This window comes from Phyllobates terribilis, unplaced genomic scaffold (assembly GCF_046119375.1).
Source record: "Phyllobates terribilis strain yellow unplaced genomic scaffold, ASM4611937v1 Scaffold_5__5_contigs__length_657084704, whole genome shotgun sequence".
Lineage (NCBI taxonomy): Eukaryota > Metazoa > Chordata > Amphibia > Anura > Dendrobatidae > Phyllobates > Phyllobates terribilis.
This window is the reverse complement of record NW_027362765.1, coordinates 390,480,044-390,494,956: the sequence shown is the minus strand read 5'-3', so window position 1 is coordinate 390,494,956 and position 14,913 is coordinate 390,480,044. Positions and strand designations below refer to the sequence as shown.

General features: G+C 42.0%; 1 long non-coding RNA gene across 1 annotated transcript; it reads left to right on the top strand.

The window, feature by feature from the left end:
- Positions 1-1,617: 1,617 nt before the first annotated feature.
- Positions 1,618-14,241, top strand: LOC141271217 (uncharacterized). The gene is made up of 4 exons (XR_012321864.1): positions 1,618-1,848; positions 9,520-9,677; positions 12,717-12,817; positions 14,035-14,241. It is a non-coding gene; the product is annotated as an uncharacterized lncRNA (long non-coding RNA).
- The last annotated feature ends 672 nt before the right edge of the window (positions 14,242-14,913 follow it).

The following is a 14,913-nucleotide window of genomic DNA, read 5'->3' as shown; positions in this document are numbered from 1 at the left end:
GGACTTAAAGCAATGAAAAAATGCACCCATCTCAGGCACCAATATATAGTAGATTACAGTGTCCAGGATGCACCTAGAGTCTAGTACATGGCACTCACCCAAGCAAGCAGAAGGGGAGAGACCTGAGTATAGAGCAGTCGGCCAGATCCCAGGGGAGCCACAGAAAGTGCAGGTAGTAAGGGACGCTCCCCGACGCGCGTTTCGCTTCTTCTTTCTCAAGAGGCGCCGTGTGGTACACCAGAAAGGACCTAACTATATACGCCCCCAATCCAGTCACATGATCGACTGGGCGCGGAGCTCATTGGTGCACAGCGGCGCGGGCGTCCGGAGCCCCGCCCCCCGCCGCGCGCGTCACAGCCGTCAGGTCCCGGACAGGCGTCAGGGGGCGCGCCTAGGAACGCCCCCAGAGGCGTGCCAGGAACGGAGAGACAGACGGACACGCGCGCAGGACAGCGAGGGACCAGGAGGCACGCGCACCACCAATGATAAAGATAGAGGTAAGGTATACTAAAGTGACTAGCGATAGGACTCAATCATAGAAGGAGTTAGGCAGAACATTCTCATGATCCACGGTTAGTAACTTCGTGATGCATCAGTACAATTCTCCATGGGTACACAGAGGCAAATAGATATAATTCCAGGGGATCACCCCCAAGGTGTGCAAGTCCATAAAGATGATGCAACTCAAAGTGGGTTGATTTCACTCCAAGATGGAGGGGTGCACATTTGAGGAAGGGATCGTAAACGATGTTCCATCTTATCAGCTATCAGAAATGTCTTGAGCTTCAATTTGAGAAGGTCCACCAAGACAGTAAAGTAGTAGCCCGAAATCTAAAGCAAGAGTTGAGAACAAACACAATTAAAAACAATGAAAAAAACAGACTAAAAACTGAGGCACAGACTGAGAGATCAGAGATGTACATAAAACTGGGGGAGAGCATAACCAAGCAATAGGACCAAATCATAAGAAGGAGGAGAAACTCAAGTTTTCATTAGGGCCACGCGGCACCAGGGTATCAAGGGTATTGATCCATCCGGCTTCCTTTTGCGCAAGGCAAAGTTTATAGTCGCCACCCCGAGAGCCCAGATGCACAGCATCTATACCACGTACCAAAAGGCTACGTGAGTCACAATCATGACATTTTTTAAAATGTCGAGGTAACGTTCTGAGCTCCCGGGGGTCTGAGATGGATTTGGCTGGGCCAATGTCCCGCACATGTTCCCGCACCCGAATCCTTAGTTCTCTCGTAGTAAGTCCTACGTAGATTTTCTGACAGCTACACGTGGCATAGTACACCACGTGTGTAGCGCTGCAGGAAATATATTTCAGGATTTGATAGGTGCGGGATCCATCCGAGTTGGTAAAGGATGAGCAGCGAAGGACATTGGCGCAAGCCATACAGTCGCCACATGGGAACGACCCAACCCTGGGGCCGCGCGACCCAAATGGGTTAGGGACCGGAGGAACATAGTGGCTAGAAGTAACCAAATCACCCAAATTCTTGGCTCTTCTAGCAGTCATAAGTGGGACTGGTCTCACCGTGTCCCTAAGGGAGGGCTCCGCGCCAAGAACATTCCAATGTTTCGAGAGGACCCACCTCATCGCCCCCCACTCATGGTTGTAGGTAGAGATGAAGCGGGTCCTCTCCGGAAACCTAGAGGTGGGTTCTCTGTTTTCCATTTTTTTTATCTGCGGGAGCGCCTACCACCTGGCTCTTTTTCCCTTAATTAACTCTTTGTCGGAACTTTTTTTGGAAAATATTCCTGCAGCATACCAGATTGACTACACCCATTTGAAACGCTTCTACGTGTTACACAGAGTTGTGCCCTATATTGCACAATACACAGGTGAGAAGTTTTCCTTTTATTTCTTGGTTACAATACTTTTAATTCTTACTACACGCAGATAGTGCTGCTTTCTCTCCTCTTTCCGCAAGAGAATTCCATATATGATTAAAGAAAGATGTATTGCCGTGTGTCTTCATTTCTATATGATGAGAAGGAGTGTGAGACTGCTCTGACCCATTATACCAGGTGTGCTGCAATAGTTTCATTTTATTATATAGACTCGTTTCCTCCTTGTGAGTTGTTACAACTGTCCCACGTGAGACAATAAGTTGACTTGAAGGAAGGAAAAACAGTTGAAACTTGCAACAATTCGCTAACACTTGTGATATCTGCAGGCATTTTCTTTTCAGCATCTTCATCATCTGTGAACACCTCCTTCCACCATCCCTGCTTAGAGAACAATTCTACCACCAATAGTCACTACATTCTCACTATAGGGTGCTCCAGCCTATACTATATTTCATGAAGGAATATGAATAAATAGAATAATACCCCACGCTATAGCTGGACTTTATAAAATTCTACTTCATTAACTGTGCTGTAAGGCGAAGTGCAAATAATGGCATAGGTGCCTTGCTTCTGTCGCCAGGAACGCCACCGGCCGGCGCCCCATGTCTGCTACATCGCACTTGTGCATGCTCTCCACTTCGGGTTCTGGCATTCCTCAGACGTCCAACCACCTGAACTTCACTCCTTGTATGCACAACCTCAGCCTAGACCTTGTAATTTCCCATAGGGTAAGTGGGACTCTGTCACACCATGCATTTGGAAAATTATTGTTTTCTATCAGAATATGTTCCAATAAACGTTTAAATCTGACAGGCAGTTGAAGTAGTTAATCAGACTACTACTTTTATGTATATACTCATGCTCTATGGTTGTACCATTTAAAGAGGTCATCCACTACTTTTTAGGTCATCAATGTCTGATCGGTCGGGATCTGACACCCGGCACCACCGCCGATCAGCTGTTATCGGTGTCGGCAGCCGCTGGCCGGAATTCCTCAGTTGTGGAGCTGTTCCGTGTTCTGATAGTGGCCACAGCAGGGTACTACACATCTGTCTCCTATTGATTTTAATAGGAGGCGTGTGTGTAGTACCCTGCCGCAGCCACTATCAGAAGATGGAGCAGCTCCACAATCAAGCAGTTTCGGCACCGAGAACGACTGATTGTCGGGGTTGCCGGGAGTTGGACCCCAACCGATCAAACATTGATGACCTATCCTAATGATAGATAATCAATGAAGAAGTAGTGGATCAGCACTTCCCTTGTGCATGCAATTTCATTATTCCAAATCGCCCACTGTACTATTGGGCTCATATTGATTCTATTTGAGTTTGCCATCACTGCTTGGTTACTTACTGTTTAACACAGTTTTATCTGTTTGTTTGATCAGTTTTAGCACATCGCCTTCTAGCACAGCTAATGAAGTAGAATTTATAGGGCCCTGCTATAGTGCGGGGGTTTTATTCTATTTAATCATATTCCTCTTGTAGTACCCAATTGACCGGTGTGTATCGTACCTTCTGCAGCTTTGCAATCAGTTGGATATCCCCTTCCCCCACCTCCCACCTACACACGTGGTCAAAATTGTTGGTACCCCTCGCTTAATGAAAGAAAAACACACAATGGTCACAGAAATAACTTGAATCTGACAAAAGTAATAATAAATTAAAAATCTATGAAAATGAACAAATGAAAGTCAGTCATTACTTTTCAACCCTGCTTCCATAGAATTTAAAAAAAAATTAAACTGATGAAATAGATCTTGTGAGGCAGTGACCGGGATCTTATACGAGGGAGGTTATATCTCCCCCAGAATGTGTCACAGGAGGCAGTGGGGCGGCCTCCTCCCTCCAACCCGGGTTTTCCAGTGGCTCTTGCCACAGGTCCTTTAAAACCTCTGCACTAAGGATTAGTGATGTTCTATGTTGGAACCTGCTAGGAGCATAGCAGGGAAGCTCAGCAGGATTGAGGGTGGCTGAACCCACGCAGCCATTGCCCCCGGCAACCGTTGTTTTATGGACTCATGTTAACCCGGCTGCGAACCGGAGGACTTTCTGTTTACCCGTGAGTTGCTGAATAAAAGCTGTTTTTGTTGGACTTTCTTGGGTCACTGCCTCAGTTACTGCACGGTGTGAACACCACCGCCTTACAGCCTGAACAGAAATGATGGTTCTTCTTAACTTAATATTTTGTTGAACAACCTTTTGAGGCAATCACTGCAATCAAACGATTCCTGTAACTGTCAATGAGACTTCTGCACCTCTCGACAGGTATTTTGGCTGACTCCTCATGAGCAAACTGCTCCAGTTGTCTCGTAGTTGAAGGTTGCCTTTTCCAGACGACATGTTTCAGCTCTTTCCAAAGATGCTCAATAGGATTTAGGTCAGGGCTCATAGAAGCCACTTCAGAATAGTCCAATGTTTTCCTCTTAGCCATTCTTGAGTGTTTTTAGCTGTGTGTTTTGGGTCATTATCCTGTTGCAAGACCCATGACCTGCGACTGAGACCAAGCTTTCTGACACTGGGCAGAACATTTCTCTCTAGAATCCCTTGATAGTCTTGAGATTACACTGTACCCTGCACAGATTCAAGACACCCTGTGCCAGATGCAGCAAAGCAGCCCCAGAACATAACAGAGCCTCCACCATGTTTCACAGTAGGGACAGTGTTCTTTTCTTGATATGCTTCATTTTTCTGTCTGTGAACATAGAGCTGATGTGCCTTGCCAAAAACTTCCATTTTTGTCTCTTCTGTCCATAGGACATTCTCCCAGAAGCTTTGTGGATTGTCAACATGTAGTTTGGCAAATTCCAGTCTGGCTTTTTTATGATTTTTTTCAACAATGGTGTTCTCCTTGGTCGTCTCCCATGAAGTCCACTTTGGATCAAACAACGATGGATGGTGCGATCTGACACTGATGTTCCTTGAGCTTGAAGTTCACCTTTAATCTCTTTAGAAGTTATCCTGGGCTCTTTTGATACCATTCGTATTATCCGTCTCTTTGATTTGTTATCAATTTTCCTCCTGCGGCCAGGTCCAGGGAGGTTGGCTACAGTCCCATGGATCTTAAATTTCTGAATAATATGTGCAACTGTAGTCACAGGAACATCAAGCTTCTTGGAGATGGTCTTATAACCTTTAGCGTTAACATGCTTGTCTATAATTTTCTTTCTAATCTCCTGAGACAACTCTTTCCTTTGCTTCCTCTGGTCCATGTTGAGTGTGGTACACACCATGTCACCAAACAGCACAGTGAGTATCTGTAGCCCTATATACAGGCCCATTGACTGATCACAAGATTGTAGACACTTGTGATGCTAATTAGTGGACACAACTTGATTTAACATGTCCCTTTTGTCACATTATTTTCAGGGGTACCATCATTTCTGTCCAGGCCTATTTCATGAGTTAAATTTTTTTTTAAATCCTGTGGAAGCAGAAAAGCAATGTCTGACTATCATTTGTTCATTTTCATAGATTTTTAATGTTTTATTACTTTTGTCAGATTCAAGTTATTTCTGTGACCATTGTGGGTTTTTCTTTCATTAAATGAGGGGTAACAACAATTTTGACCTCGTGTGTATACCCCTATTTAGAGACACGGTTGTCTATTCATACTATAATAATATTTGTCCCCACTCACGTCTGCATGTTTTACATACAGATTTTGGCTAAAATTCTGTTGAAGATTTCACCCGATGCACCGCAAAGGGTGAAATCTAAGGTAATGATTCCCAGAAAATAACTGGCAAGATGCAAAGTAAAATCTTTTTCAATTTCCATACTGATTTTTGCATATTGTCACTGTGTTACATATGACAGCATCATAAAGGGGCAGGATATGTAATATAAGTAATATAGAAATATCATTTAAAATGTTAAAACCATAGAATTCCGCGCCTCTCCGTGGCAGCCATCCATCCCTATGGCAATTGCAATCTCAATTTGCTCAGACTCTTTTCTAAGCCACAGCTAGCGAAATAATCACCCCCCACATGAGCAACGCACTCATTTCCCCATCTCATAAATTACGGATGGCTTTTCACTCATACATTAAAAATCCATTTTCTGCAAGTCCATCTCGCATAAAGCGAGTCACAAGGGAGGAAGCGTTACTGGAGAGAATGTGAAGGTAGCCGTCCAAGTCCGCTGCACTCCATTAAACACCAGTCACCATCTTACATTATCAAAGTGAATTAGCTGCGTACAGGCGATCAGTGCAAGAGTCGTCAATAAGAGTGACTGCAGAGCAGAACCTCAATGGTAGAGAGCAATTGGCACAGACCCATAACTAAGTGCCAAGCCATTATCATGCCACCCAATCTCATTCCATATACCTACCTAACTAACAAACCATTGCATCTACTCAATCTCTCGTTACATTAGAGAAAGGAGAAAAGATGAAGCGTTGCAGGATGTAAAAGAGTAAATGTATATATCCAGCAAGAAGGGAGGAAAATGTACAAATGCAACTGAACTGGGATGAAACAAATTATGTTATATGGTTTACACAGGGCCTAGTATGGAGTTACAACTATGTATATCAGGGGTCAGTTCAATGATAAACCCCTCTCTGCTAAATCTGAATGTGTACTATATAATATTAACCCCTTTGCACAACCTGGCATAACTGTACTTCACAATCAGTGTGAGCTTTTACAGAACAGGCTCAAGAGCTGAGCCTGCTTCCAATTAAGCAGACACTGGCTGTGTTGCCCAGTCGGCATCTGCCTGTAACAGCAGTGACCAGAACCTGCGTCTGAACTTTATAGAGTAATGTCGATTTAACTTTATACTGCAGTACTGTTGTATTGCACTATATGCAATCAAATGATCACAGGTTCAAGTCCCCTAATGTCAGGAATTCTGTTGCCTTCTACAGTGGCCGCTATTGTTCACTTTAATAATTGTGCTGCAGTTTCACTCCTTACCACTGGAGGCTGCTCTTGTGTTCTACAATTGCCCTTTTCAAAGATGAATCTATGGAATCCATCTTGTTTCCTGTTTGGGCCTACTTAAAGCCGCATGGATCTCTCACTCACTGCTTGAGTATTGTGTCTAGCTGTTAGCTTAGCGTCAGTCTCCAGCTCCTGAACATTCTTACCCAGTCTATTCTAATTTATCTACGGATTGTTTCCTACAACTCCTTGCTATCTCCAAAAACTTCTACTACCGCTTGCTTTTCCTGCTTGTGCTCCTTCGGCCACTGATTTCCAGCAGTACTACGCCAGTATTGTAACAACTAAAGGGACTAAAAAATTAAGTTAAAATAAAAAAAATATAGTATTAAAGAAAATGAAAATTAAATGTTTGAATCACCCAACTTTTCCTACTCCAAAAAGGAATAAATAAATAATAAAAAAAATATATATATATATCTGTTATCGCGTCAATAAAAGTCCAATCTATCAAAATAAATAATTATTGAAACCATGCGTTTTTCATCAAAAGAAAAAAAAAATGAAAAAACAGAATTGCTGTTTCTTACAGTGACACAAATGAAAAATTCTTTTCCAAAGTTCAGAATATTTTTTAACTAATAAAATATAAAAAATGTCATAAGTTTAGTATCACTGTAATAGAACTAACCTAAAAAAAAAAAAAAATAACATTATTATTTTTTTTTTATTTCACCTCAACTTGGCCCACAAAAGTTGACGGAAAGTTTTAAAAACAATTATGATACCTGAAAGAGGGAGAGAAAAAAAAAACGAATGCACAAAAATGAAAAATTGCATGGTTGTGAAGACGTTAAAAGTCAACCTAGACTGAAGGTGGTAATACCTTTTGGTGAACTACTATGATGTGCAGAGTAGAGTACTTCCAAAAAATGTTACCAGTCCCAGCAACTTTGAAAAACTAAAGACCCACAGGGGCATTCTCTAAGGAAAGTTTTCTCCGCCCTTGCCTCTCCCATGTTGCCAACCCTTCCCTGGCAGAAAATACAAGAAATAATAAAAATGAGTAATTTCCTGGCACATCACATGAACGTGCTGCACAGATGGCTCCACACCTCTTGGTGTCTCAGCTCTGAATCAGGAAAACATGACATGAAAATAATAGCATTTATCTTCTCCAAACCAATTCACAACACGGCGTTCATCTCATAACAGCACGAGCCAGCACTGTGATTATGATTTCATACACTAATAATGATAATAGCAGCGTCTCGTCATTGAACGCTGCCAGGAAATCATGCTCCAGCCTCCACCACTAAGGCACATTTAGATGAGAATTTTTTTTTGCTTCAAAAACACATTAAAAACGCCCTCAAAAACATAATTATTGCAATTTTGCAATATGATCTTCTAAATATTTTTTAGTAGTAAAAGCCTCATCGTAAAAATGCAACAATCCACGGTAACATGGCATGCAGTTTTTGATGCTTTTCTGAAGATGAGGTTAGTGCAACTTCCCACATCCTTGTTATTTAGGCATTTCCACCAATGTGCACCTTTATTTATAAGTGTCAGCGCTCCTTTCATTGAAACCTAGTGCAAGCACTGATGGTGCGAGTCTGGGCTCTTGCGCAAAATGTAGCAGAGAGAGAAGACTGGAGAAAAGTGTTTCTACACATGTGCTAGTTTTCAATGGCTCCTGCAAAGGAAGACAGGGAAATAGAGATACCGGGGTTGCCAACCTTCCAGAAATTCCAGGACAGTCCGTAAAAATAGGGCACTCTGTAACACTATAGCATGCAAACATGAAATGTATGAAATTGGAATTGCATTACTGCTCTAGAAAATAGAAAAAAAACGAAGATACTTAGAGTATAAATTGGCCAATTCATGTGTGCCCAGCAGCCATGACAAGGCGATCTTCTTTGCTGGGAACCTAACCTAATGTGAATCCTCTCCTAAGGCTGAAGCCTACATGTATATGGGTAGGTAGGATCCTGCTGTGATTAAAACCGCGATAAAATGATGGGTGGAGTGCTCGGTCAGATTGCCTATGTATACAATTATCAAAGACCGTCACTTCCAAACAAAAAACAGGTGCATACTAAGAATAGCCATCTCCACACATAACTAACAAATATAGCTGCACTCTGTAACGCTATAGAATACAAACATGAAAATTGAATAGCATTACTACTCTAGAAAATAGGAAAAAGCAAAGATACTTAGTGCATAATTTGGCTAATTCATGTATGCCCAGTAGCCACGACAAGGCGATCCTCTTTGCTGGGAACCTTACACATCTGAAGAAACTTACACAAATTATTTTGACTGTAATTATCATCATTTTACAGTTTACAATGAATACATACAACTCATGTCTTCATATCAGAATTATGGGCTGAAGACATGCTTCACTTGTAATGATAATGATTTATTGTGGTATTACAATGTGTCCGTAAAAAAATATTGTCCGCAATTTTTTGATAAGTTATCCAGAATTTTTTTTAAAAAAAGTCAAGTTGGCAACCCTGAGAGATACATATAAAACAAGGAGGTGGGAAGGTGCAGTAAATCATTCCGATAAGACAAAGGTGCACCAAGCATCTCAATAGCATAATATCTTCAAAATAAATCAATCGATTTTAATACTAGAGGTTCCATTTTTCTTAGGGCGCAGATCCAGGAGCCTAGAGACAGTGATATTTTTCCTGGTCTTCCATTCTTATGGTTCCTGAATTAGTAATGTTATGACATCCTTTACGCAGGAGCCATCGGTGCCCCCAAAACCATCAGATGAGAAGCATAGCTTTATAAAGCACTGGAGGCTTCTGACACATTTATACTGCTGAAGAATGTGCCTGGAGGAGAGTTTCGGAGGACTTCATAAAGAATGTGCGCAGAGTATAAGAATATAACAAGGCGTGTGAGTGCAGGATTTCTCAGTGTAATCTGCATATGCATATCAACAGAAGTGCTGTGATAAAGTAACCAGTTCAGAAAATACTTTGTAGCCTTTGGGTATCCAAGTCCTCATACAGAATTCACAAGGGAGGGATTGTTTAAGACAGGATGCTCCGGGGTTAGGGGGTAGAAAATATAATATATCCATTATTCCATCCTTTAAACTGTCTAAGACATCATGTGATAACGCTCAATAACCAAGTTTATAGGTTAAACGTTAATAACAGTCAGCTTTTACTGACGAGATTAAGTTATCTATTGGCAGCTATTTTCGGCTGCGGAGAGACAGTCTGTATTAGATAACTTATAGAAAGTTCAAAAAACTCCCGGCCCACAAACACTATTTTATCACAAAACTCCAGATCTATTCTTATTTAAGCTCCACTTTTTTTTTTTATACAGCTCGGATTTCGTTATTATTGTTTTGCATGTTTCCATTAGCAACTATTACTAAATGCTTTGCTTCAGTCTCTGGCATCTCTTGCAAATTTCCACAATGCATTTCTTTCAGACACTTTCCTTTTGCCCAGAATTACACATAGTATCTTAATACACTGTTGCTTCAAAGAGAGATTCCAACCTCATAATTTAATAATCTACTTACCCCCAGTCACTCCACATTGCTGCAGGACACATTTTTTATGGTCATGCTACTGTTGGAGTCTGATAATGGTCACTGCACTCATCATACTTATTCTGCACAGTGAGTAGCTTTCACATAGCTTCCCAGCCTTTTAAAGGTCATCAAAGTTGGCCGAACACGCCAATAACAGGATCAGCCTAACATCTAATGTGTATGGCGGCCTCCCGACTCTCTCCTGACAGATGATGTTGGGGTAGAGAATGATTGGGCAGTTGGAATTAAGTCCAACTCTTTTATCTCCTGGAGATAAGCCACCACCAGAGCTGTCTGTTAGCGACTTTCTACACTCCTCACCATTGAAAGCACATGAACACTCAGTTGAGCTGGACATTCATGTGTATGGGGCAGGGGCAGTTGGGAACAGGGTAAGAGGTGGGGTAAAATGCGCCGTGGAGGCGCACTCTGCCTGCGCGCTATGTATTCATGCACCATTTCTCCAAAGTGTCAAAGGAGCTGTTTTTCAACATGACAATGCAAGGCCACATGTTGCTCCTGCAACTGTGAGAAGCTTGTCTCGTCTAAACATGTTTTCATGGCCTGCATAGTCTCCGGACTTGTCTCCCATCAAGCCAGTAGCATAGCTACCGGGGGAACAGAGGGGGCGGTGTCCCCGGGCCTCGCGTTCTGAGGGGGCCCACCCGGAGCTACGCTAGTGTAACTGTATCGGGGAGACATGTTCCTGCATTGCAACGCGGCCCTTGAGCAGGAGGGCGGGGGGCCCCTGGTGCTAGTATCGGGCCCCCCACCTGCCACCGCAAGTTCAATGATGAGAGAGGGAGCATGACGCTCCCTCTCCCATCAGTCCCCCTCTGCATCTGATGTCGACATTGACCGGGCGCGATGACGTCATCACTTGGTGCTGTCCTGAGATGTTCAAGCGCTCGGAGCAGTGCGGGGAACGAAGAGGAGAGGTGGGTAATGTATTTGGTTTCTTTTTGCTTTGTTTTATGGGGAGTGCATTATACTATAGAGGCATATGGAGATGCATTATATAATATAGAGTCTGCCTATGGGGAGTGCATTATATTGTATGGAGGCCTAAGGGGAGTTCATTATACTATAAAGAGGCCTATGAGGAGTGCATTATACTATGTAAAGGCCTATGGGGAGTGTATTATACTATATAGAGTCTGCCTATGGGGAGTGCATTATACTATATGGAGGCCTATGAAGAGTGCATAATACTATACTAAGGCCTATGGTGAGTGTATTATAATATATAGAGTCTGCCTATGGGGAGCACATTATACTATATAGAGTCTGCCTATGGGGAGTGCATTATATTGTATGGAGGCCTAAGGGGAGTTCATTATACTATAAAGAGGCCTATGAGGAGTGCATTATACTATCTAAAGGCCTATGGGGAGTGTATTATACTATATAGAGTCTGCCTATGGGGAGTGCATTATACTTTAGAGGCCTATGGGGAGTGCATTATACTATATGGAGGCCTATGAAGAGTGCATAATACTATACTAAGGCCTATGGTGAGTGTATTATAATATATAGAGTCTGCCTATGGGGAGCACATTATACTATATAGAGTCTGCCTATGGGGAGAGCATTATATTGTATGGAGGCCTAAGGGGAGTTCATTATACTATAGAGAGGGCTTATGAGGAGTGGATTATACTATTTAAAGGCCTATGCGGAGTGTATTATAATATATGGAGGACTATGGGACGTGTATTATACTATATAGAGTCTGCCTATGGTGAGTGCATTATACTATAGAGGTCTATGGGGAGTTCATTATACCATATTGAGGACTATCTGGTGCATTATACTATATGGAGGCTATTTAGGGGATTACAGTGGGGATTATAGTGAGATCCATCATACAGTGTGAGAGACAATATGGGGTCTTTGTACAGTGTGGGGGCCATCATACAGTTTTGGAGCCATCAGTTTGGGGGCTACTAAGGGGTCAGTATACTGTGTGGGGGCTACTATACAGTGAGGGGACATTATACTATGTATAGGAGAGCATCATACTGTGTAGAGGGGAGCTGTACAGGGGGAAGACTCAGGACATTTTTTAATGTTAAGTGGGCACTCATTGTTATAGGGGAACTCAGGTTATTGTGACTGTCAAATGGGCACACAGAGGGCATTATTACTTTCTAGGGGGCAAAATGTGGGCACTGTTTTCTAGGGCACTTGCATCCGGCATTACTGTATTCTAGAGGGTTGTTTTACCATCTAGAGGGTGCACAGCAGGTGCAGTAATAGGGACACGTCAGTAGCGGCGCAGCATTATTGTATCAGCAGGATGAGGGGTTTGTGCAGGTTGGAAATAGATGGGAATGGGGCCGGAAATGTAAGGAGTCAAATGTGTCTTGGTTGTAATCTCTGCAGACCTGAGACTCTGAGTCCTGGATGGAGACGTTGTTATGTCGATCTGGGCCAGATGGAAAAGATCGGAAAAGTGAAAGATTTCATCAGAAAGAACGTCAGCTGTAAGTTAACTGTACTGTAATCTCTTATGTATTCTGCAGGACTGATATCTACCACAATATGGCCACCATATGACAGTAATATCAGTGCTGGTCTTTGTATAGAGATTATTTTCAGTAACAGCACGGTCATCTGCTGAGGTTCTCCTACATCCACTATTAGAGTGCGCCACCATAGTTGTAATCAGGGTTACCTGGTTAGGGGCCCACCCAGAAGTTTTGCCCCCCCTGAACCAAAACCCTAGCTAGGCCTCTGCATTAAGCACATCTGGGACGTCACTGGTCATCAATTGCAAAGGGAGCTGCCAGCAGCAGATCTTGTTGATTTGCCTAAGTTCATTCAGAGAGGCAGAACATTCCTAAGATGACCAATAATAACATCATTGATAGACTGCCAAGGTGTGTGAGTTAAACTAAAAGAAATGAACTGGAGTCAAGTTGGTATGCATGCAAAATAGAAGCATGTCCAGACTGGCCGAAAAACAGACAAAAACCAAAATAGAAACAAAATAAAATAAATAAATACCCTGCTGTAAATAAATAAGCAACAGCAATAATGCATAGAAATAACAGCCCTTATATTCACACAGAACGCCACAATGAAACAGGGTAAGGATTTAATATTAGAGGTTAGGACCATCCCAAACTTGGGTACACCTTGACGTTGGTGGAATGGCTTCTACGCTTTTTTTTATCAAAAACGGTGTTTACTAAGTACCCAATGTTTTTAATATGCACTATTGGTTTTACTTACTTATTTACAGCAGGATATTTATTTATTTATTTAATTAATTTTGTTCCTGTTTTTTTTTTTTTTCAAGGTGTGTGAGTATGGGATTTTTCCCAATTAAAATGCCCTCACATAGCTCCAATGATGGAAAAACAAAAAAAGTTACTGGTGTCAGACAATGGTGAAACCAAATTTTTCTTATAAAGTTCAGAGTTTGCTTACATCTAGAAAAACAACAACCTACGTGCGTTTGGTATGGGCGTAATCGTACTGACCTGGAGAATTATATTACCGGGTTATTTTTTTTTTTTTACTCTGAAATGAATGCAGTTAAACAAACTGTTTGTTAAAAAAAAAGTTAAGAAAATCAATAATCAATGCCGGAAAAGTGTTTTTTTTTTTTTTTTTACCATGTTAACCCCTGTGATATTTTATCTCCAGCTTTCAGTACATTTTATGGTAAAGTGAATGGTGTCATTCTAATCAACAGCTCATCCCTCAAAAAACAAGCCCTCATATGACTGTGAACTACAACAAAAAAAGCCTGAGTTCTTGGAAGGAAAAAATAAAAGCACAAAAGAATGGCTCTGTCAAGAAGAAGTGTACATGCAGATTTAGGGGGTGTTACAAAATTTCCCATGTAAAAAGGAAAATAACCTTTGTGATGAAGAACATGTCCAAATATATGTTACCACTCTCTACAGTACAATAAAATCTTTCAGACATTAAAAATTATTGTTCTTCTTCTTTAGGTGTGACCTGTAGAACCCCATATATCACACATACTGAATTGACCTATTATACTGAAATTCCCCGGGGATAATACAGGCTGAATAAATTACATTTTATGAGGGTCTACAGATTTGTGAACAGTTGTCCCTCCATCTGCCCAAAGTCCTGGCTGGTTATATATAGAACTCTGTCGTCGACCGATAAGTAGCAAATAGTACATGTCAGATTTTTGCATAGCAGATATGAAGCTGGAATTACGGGAATACTATTTTCCTCCATCCCATCCACTGAGAAAACTTCAGTTTATTAAATGGATTTGTCCAGGATTAAGATATTGATGAGCTATCCAAGGGATAGGTCATTAATAGAGACGAGTGGATCAATTTGTGGAACTCCGGTCCAGCGTCCAGGTCAGTGGTACCTGGCGGTGAATCTATTATCTTGCAGGGTATTTGATTTGTCAGGGCTGGCACCGATCATGTCGCCTGAGCCGTGGCTAATCAAAAGCTGCGCTGGAGACGGCGGAAGGTAAGAGATTCGCAGGCCTGCCACGCAGCCGCCAAGTACCACTGAGTTCCGCAAATTGATCCGCTCATCTCTAGTCATCAATGTCAGATCGATGGGAGTCAAACACAAG